Genomic DNA, 7,603 nt, shown 5'->3' on the forward strand with positions numbered 1-7,603 from the left:
ATTTGAGCAGAGACCCAGGGGAGTGAAGGACGACTATGGGCAGAGGGGAGGCGCACACAGGGCGCAGCACGTGGTTGGACTGGGGATTTCAGTGTTAAGTGCGAGGGTGCCTGGGGGTTCCTGGCAAGATGGTGAGATGCTCTCGCTCACCTTTCCGGAGAGTCCCTCTGCCTATGGGGAGCAAAGGGGAGCAGGAGGACCAGCTGGGAGGCTGCTAGCATCATCTAGACCAGAAACGTAGGGGCTTGAACAAGAGCAGGAGAGGCGGGGTGGCAAGAAGTGGTCTGGTGCAGAACATGCCGTCAAGGTACAGCCTTTGGGACTTGGTGTGACAGAGGAGTCAAGAGTGATGCTTGGAGCCCACTTTCCACTAGGTCCCTGGTCCAAGTGCATCCCTGAAAAACGTGACTCCATGCCCCCCTCCTCCCCTTAACCCAGTGTTTCTCAGCTAGGACGACTGTCCCCTCCAGGGAACATTAGGCCGTATCTGGAGACATTGTGGGTTGTCACCACTGGGAATGAGGGCTGCTACTGGCACCTAGTGGGTAGAGACCAGGGATGCTACTCAATGTCCTACAGTGCACAGCAGAGCCTCCCCCTCTCCCACCTCAAAGAATCATCTGGCCCCAAATGTCAACAGTGGTGAGGGTGAGGAATCCCTCCCCACCCCTGCCCCCTGCCACATCCTCTCACACAGGGCCCGCCCCCCCCAATTTAGCAGGACTTCATCAGAGCCTGGAGATTCCGAATCAATGCATGTCAGTGGCTAAGGTCCATATTAACTACATCTCACTTGCTTCTGATGGTGACACAGATCAGATGCTGCTGCTGTCGCCGCTGCCACCACATGAAACAAGAGTGTTGGAGAGCAAATTCATTATCCAGCTGTTAAGAGCGACAGCATATACACGTCTCTCTCAGACTGGGGGACCTGGGAGCCAGCCCTGCTGTATGACTAAGTGGCTGCCAGCCTCCTCCTCCCTGTAACCTTGACCCGTCGGGGCAGGGCCTCCAACGCACAAGCTAAAAATCCAAAAGGCAACATCGGCGGCAACAAATGGATGGGTTAATTTGTTTCATGCCCCTGTGTCGCTAGCAGACTTTCATGGTTTAATATCCCAGCTGCTAGGAATCAGATTCGGGAGAAGGAAGAAAATGTGATATCGATGTAGAGATCCGATTGTATTCAGTTGTGTTTGCTTTAAAACCGGTTTTGGGTCCGCAGGTTATTCTTGCTGGCTTGGACCTCTAGCAACAAGCTATCACACTTCCAGGTGGTATCTTTAAGGAAAGCTAATTAGGATTCTTGGCACTTGTAGCACAAAACGTTTTACAATCTTCTTCAAAGCAATTTGCCAACATTAGCTAATTAAAACACCCAGCCTTCCGTTGAGGGACAATGGGAAGAAAGTAGAATCTTCATTTCTGAGCATCTGCTGGAGGGTAAAAGCTCCGAATTCCTGTTGCTTTCATTTGGTGGAGTTCTTTCTTTGAAGGTGGCCTTTCATGGTTGTTAGCAACCTTCTAAGGATCACTGAAAAGACTCCATCTTTTCTAGCACTTTGTCTCTAAAATTAAGGACAACACTAAGAAGGGAGTTTGACCAATTAAGATTGGTTCGCTAAGCCAGAGGTCAGTACACTATAGCCTGCAGGCTGAATCCGGCCCTGACCTGTGTAAATAAAGTTTTATTGTAACACAGCCAAGCCCATTTGCGTACATAGTGTCTTTGGTCACACTCAAGCTATGACAGCAAAGTAAAACATTTAAAACAGAGCCCGTATAACTTCAAAACTGGAAATACTTACCTTCAGGCCCTTCACAGAGAAAGTTTGTTGACTTCTGCACTTCACATCTGCCTTGACCGTGATCTTCCACCTGGGAGGGTCAAACTGCCCCTGGCCCTGACCAGGCTTATCTCATGCATCCATCTCCAAGTGTCTGTGTCATCAATAGGGCTTCTGAGATTCTGCACTCCAGGCCCAAACAAGAACCAGCACGCCCACGTGGGGAGAAAACCTTCTTCATACAGGACAAGGGGCTCAGCCTAGACATGTGCATGCTGTTGGCGGAAGGGGAGAGAAGGCCGGGAAAGAGCACAGACGGCCTTCATTTTAAGTCACTTCTTGCCTAAGGCCATTGCAGTGCATCAAAATGCAGGGCTGGGTCTGAGCCCCACTTCCTGGCTCCTCGGGCCTGGTAAACCACATCCCCTCTCATGGATCGTTTCCTACTGTGTAAAGTGGGAAACATTACCTGCTTTGCAGGGATGCTGTGCTGTGTTTCACTACGTCTTTCGAGACTCCGTTGTCAATGCTGCCACACAACGCTCCCTCTACCGAGGGCCAGAAGGGAGGACCGACCCCCGTTAACTGGTGTTCCCCCTATTCAAACCCCCCCATTCCGGTCCCGGTCCTGCAGCTCTCCTCCCAGAGTCTCATTACAGTTATTAGCACAAGACCCCAAATGAAGGCCTTTGAATAAGTGTCCTAGGACAGGAGAAGGGTTATGTAATTTTAAAAAGAGGGCAATTTGAATTTACTCCCCTAGTGTAAAAGTGACAATTAGGAAATGTCAAAACCCAATAGACTCTTTCTCCCTCTTATTTCATTTTCATAAGAATCGCAGGACCAGCCTTCCCCTGCAATTCATCCCCAACATCCCTCCCTCCCCAGGCCCCACCACCCAATCTGAAAATTCCATGTTCGGAATTCACTCCCCTGTGTTGAGCACCGCCCACTGGGTGAAGCCTCTAGTTCAAGGAAGAGCACAGGGATGGAGCTCGCCAGGTCCCAGGGTTGCCTAGGATTGTTGGGAGGGGTCAGGGGTCACCAATGGAGTCAATTCCTCTGGTTCCGAGGTGTCTGACAGCAGGACTGATGTGACTTGTCGGCTTGGGGGTGGCAGAGACATTCTAGACACACCCTTTCATTTTCCCCCCAGCCTTACTGGTACATGCTTATCTGCCTTTGTGTGGAGTAGCCTGAAGGGCCCTTATTCATCCAGGATAAAACTGCTTTACAAGGGTAAAGAAAAACTCTGCTGTTGGAAACACTCCCAGCGTCCCCCTTATAACAAGGCCCCTCTGCCAATCGGCCCCTTGAAGAAGGAACTGGGGAGGCAGAGCTGGGGGTGACTGGCAGACAGGAGAAGGGCCCTGCCTACAGATGCTACACAGGCCTTTCAGAATCAGAGGACAATGCGTGTGTCTCCCACAGACTCGCAAACTGCCCTGGGCAGGACTGGGGTCCTGCAGTGTAGACCACAGAGGGCTCAAGCAGACCGCTAACTTAGGGCATCTAAACGAGGAAACCACAGACTCCTGCAAGTGGCCAGGCTTTTAGCTTAGTCCAAACCCCTCATTTCACATTTTGGATCCACTCAGCTGCACTGCCCACTAGAAGCTTCTGAAGGTAAAGGGGCTTAACAGCCCGTTCACCAGCCTGAAAGTCACAGAATCATAGCAACTCAGGGTTGGAAGATGGAAATGAATATTTGCTGAATGTGACATGTTCAAGAAACTTTACATACATAATCTATTTAAGCCAAAAAGAGCCTGTGAGGAGGGTACTGTCATGCCTGTCTTACAAATAAGAAAACCAAGCTCCAGAGCAACTAAGTATTAGGGTAAAATGACACTACTTGTCAGGGGCAGAATTGGAGTATAAGCTCAGGTCCTTCTGGCTGAGCCTGGCTCTCCACTCTGGGTTCCACTTCCTCCGTGGGGGGTCCCAAGCACAACAGCTCTCCCCAACACACACACCAGCCCTTTGCAAAGCTTCTTGTACACATTTTAAAAACAGCTTTATTGGGACATGATATAAATATAAAATGCACACCTATTTCAAGTGTATTCTTAGTATATTTCTTAGTATATATTCAGAGTTGTGCAGCCACCCCAACATGTGTTGTAATGGAATTATACAACATGTGGTCTTTGGGGACTGGCTTCTTTCACTCAGCATCATGTTTTCAAGGGTCGTCCATGATGTAGCTTGTGCCAGTACCTCATTCCTTTCTATGGCTGAATCATATTCCATCATATGGACAGTCCACATTTGTGTTTACCCATTCATCTTTTGACAGGCATTTGGATTGTTTCCACTTTTTGGCTGTTGTGAACAACACTGGTATGAATATCTGTGTGTTTTTCTGCACATTTTTTAAAAACTCACATTTTTACTCCTTTTATTAAAGGTTGAAAGTTATAAACACCTGTTCTCTCATTGAACACTGCAAATATTTGTTGAAATGATGAGGCATTTATGACAGGAGAAGCAGCTGGATGTGGTGAAAAGAAAGTAGGTCAGGAGTCAGAGCACAGAATTTATTTTTTTCATTCATTCAGTAAAGACCTATTAAAATACAGTATAAGGCATTATACTGGATACTAATGATTTCACATCCTGACTATTCTATCATTCATTAAAAGAAAAGTTTTTGCCCATTCTGTCCTAGAAAACAAAGGCCAGTCATTTATCTTTCCAAGGCCTCACTCTCATCAGCAAAGTGGGGACAATACATACACCTGGGTATACCTGGGAGGGCTGGGAGAAGAAGGTATAATGATACACCTGAGAGTCCTAGACTATCAGGGACTCAACAAATATGATAATATGACCCATATGACAAGAGAAATGACTTGCATTCATTTTCCTTTCCTCACCGAAGGTAAACTATTGCTTTCTACTCAATGATGAAACGTTTCACACACCAGGAACTGCCTGTAGAATGAGAAACACACAAACTTCCCTGCCTTATAGAAAACAGATTTGGTTTTCATAAGTGGTTGAATCTTTAAACGCTACCTCCAAAGGTGGAAAAACCTTTTAAAGCAACAGAAGTAGATCAGAATGAAAACAATTAGTTGGTACCTGACAATCTACCACGGAGAAGGGAAAAAAGGAAAAGACCTTCCACAGAACGTTCAAGTTCCTGGCATTGCACTTTCCCATCTTTGCCAGAAGATGGCGACGTGGTCCCACAAGGTTGCATTAGTGCAACGTTGGCGATGGAATCACAGGGACAAAGGGCACCTGAAGTTGTGCTGCTTGTAGACTTGTGCACCTTATCAATTGCACTGCAGAGGTCTGGGCATCGCTAAGCACATTCCAGGGGAGAAAAAGAGACATGATGAACAATGATGTGTTTACAAAGGCTACAGGGATCTGACGAAATTTGCAAATGGCTTGAGGTCTAACTCCAGATATCACCAGAATAAAGTTATTGGGGGTGGAGGTAGGGATAAGGGTATTAAAACATTATGCAAGTTAGTATCAAATAATTATCCCTTTATGTTACATCTATTCCAAGGAATATTATCATTCATTAAAAATCAAGTGGTATTAGACATGACACCAAAAAGCACAAGCAACCAAAGAAAAATTAGTTAAATTGAACTTCATCAAAATTACAACTTTTATGCTTTAAAGAACACCATCAAAGTGAAATGTCAATCCACAGAATGGGAGAAACGTTTGCAAATCATGAACCCGATAAGGGGCTCATATCCAAAATATATAAAGAACTCGAACAAGAATAAAAAGACAACCCAATTTTAAAATGGGCAAAGAATTAGGATAGACATCTCTCTAAAGAAGATGTCCACGTGGCCACTAAGTACATGAAGAGATGTTCAACATCATTAGCCATCAGGGATATGTTAAGTCAAAAGCCACAATGAGATACCACTTCATCATCACTAGGATGGCTGCAATCAAAAGGACAGACAATGACAAGTCTTAGCAAGCACGTGGAGTAACTGGAATCCTCATACACTGCTGGTGGGAATGTGAAATGGTACAACTGCTTTGGAAAATAGTCTGGCGGTTCCTCAAAAGATGAAACATAGGGTTACCATATAACCCAGTAATTCCACTTCTAGGTATATGCCTAGACAGAAAACATTATGTCTGCACAAAACTTACACACAAATGTTCACAGCAACATTATCCACAATAACCAAAAAGTGGAAACAACCCAAATGCCCATCAACTGATAAACGGATAAGCAAATGTGGTCTATTCATATGATGGCATACTATTTAGCCATAAAAAGGAATGAAGTACTGAGACATGCTACAATGTGAGTGAACTTTGAAAACATGCTAAATGAAAGAAGATAGTAACAAGAGACTACATACTGTATGATTCTACTTATATGAAATATCCATAATAGGTCAATCCGTAGAGACAGAAGGGAAATTAATTGTTGCCACAGGCTGGCAGGGAGGAAGAATGAGGAGTGACTGCCAACAGGTACGGGGTTTCTTGTGGGGAGATGAAAATGTTCTGGAATTAGTGGTAGTGTCTGCATTAACTTTGTGAATAGGAAAAATTACTGAACTGTATACTTAAAAAGGGTGAACTGTATGGTGTATATTTCAACTAAAAAATAAATATTTAAAAAAGAACAAAGTACTGATACATGCTATAATTGGACAAACCATGAAAACATGGTGCTTTCATGCTTGTGAAAGGAACCAGTCACAAAAGATCACATATTGCATGATTATATTTATATGAAATGTCCAGAATAGGCAAATCTACAGACAGAAAGTAGATTAGTGGTCATCTAGGGCTGGAAGGATTGGGTGGAAATGGGAGGGCGATAGCTAACAGGTATGGGACTTCCTTCTCGGGTGATGAAAATGTTCTAAAATTGATTGTGGTGATGGTTGCACAATTCTGTGAATACACTAAAATCACTGAATTGTACACTTTAAACTGCATGAACTGCATGGTAAGTGAATTGTATTCTCAACAAGCTGCTACAAAAAAGAGTTCCAGGGCTGCTGGGTCACACAACGGGGGAGGGGTAAGGGGTGGCGTGGAACACACCATTCTCTTTGTTACCAAATGAATGATGCCCCCTGGAGCTGTGAAATGAAATGTGGGCCTTCACCCACCTCCCTGAATCAATGCATTCTTGGTGGGCGGTGACCTTGGTTCCGTAACTCCACAGCCAGCCTGGCATGCAGGCCACTTTCTCTGCCTGGTGATCACCAAATCAGATGTCAAAGCCCCATTCAAGGGTCATTCATTTGGTTACAAAATGGTAAAATAGGATCCCAATTTTCTTTTCTGTTATATTAATATATGTGCATGTGTATGAAAAGAGATACACACCAAATAGTGGTTATCTACAAATGGAAGGATTATGAAAGCTTTTATTCTCTTTACTTCTCTAATTTTCTATAATGCAATATGTCACTTTGTAATTAGGAAAAATTAGAAAAATGCATATATGTGTATATGCATCAACTGTGTTGCTGTCTCACAACTGCATGTCGGCATTCTATTTTAAACTGGTTCTAATTTGTTTTACTAATCAGTACTACATACAAATACATAGAGTTTCCTCAAATCTTTTGAAAAGAAACAAGCTATACTAGTGTAGGTCTATGAATGAGGTGGGACTAAAATAAATGGTTCCTGGATGTCCAAGCATAAAAGACTTTCTCTGGAAACCCAAAGTGACAGTTTATCGTAAGGGGGACGGTAGCATCGACACCTAAGAATGTTTAGGTACTATGTTCCCCAAACCAGAGGCTCGGGCTCAACTCGATTTTAAATTCCAGAAGACTGTCTTCCAGTTCTCTGTA

At 44.5% G+C, this 7,603-nt stretch overlaps 1 protein-coding gene across 1 annotated transcript in view; it reads right to left on the bottom strand.

Annotated features, from left to right (window-relative positions):
• Positions 1 to 7,603, bottom strand: part of MED13L (mediator complex subunit 13L) — a 628,245-nt gene that overhangs the window by 611,511 nt on the left and 9,131 nt on the right. The gene's annotated exons all lie outside the window — the stretch shown is intronic.

This window comes from Kogia breviceps, chromosome 15 (assembly GCF_026419965.1).
Source record: "Kogia breviceps isolate mKogBre1 chromosome 15, mKogBre1 haplotype 1, whole genome shotgun sequence".
Taxonomy (NCBI): domain Eukaryota; kingdom Metazoa; phylum Chordata; class Mammalia; order Artiodactyla; family Physeteridae; genus Kogia; species Kogia breviceps.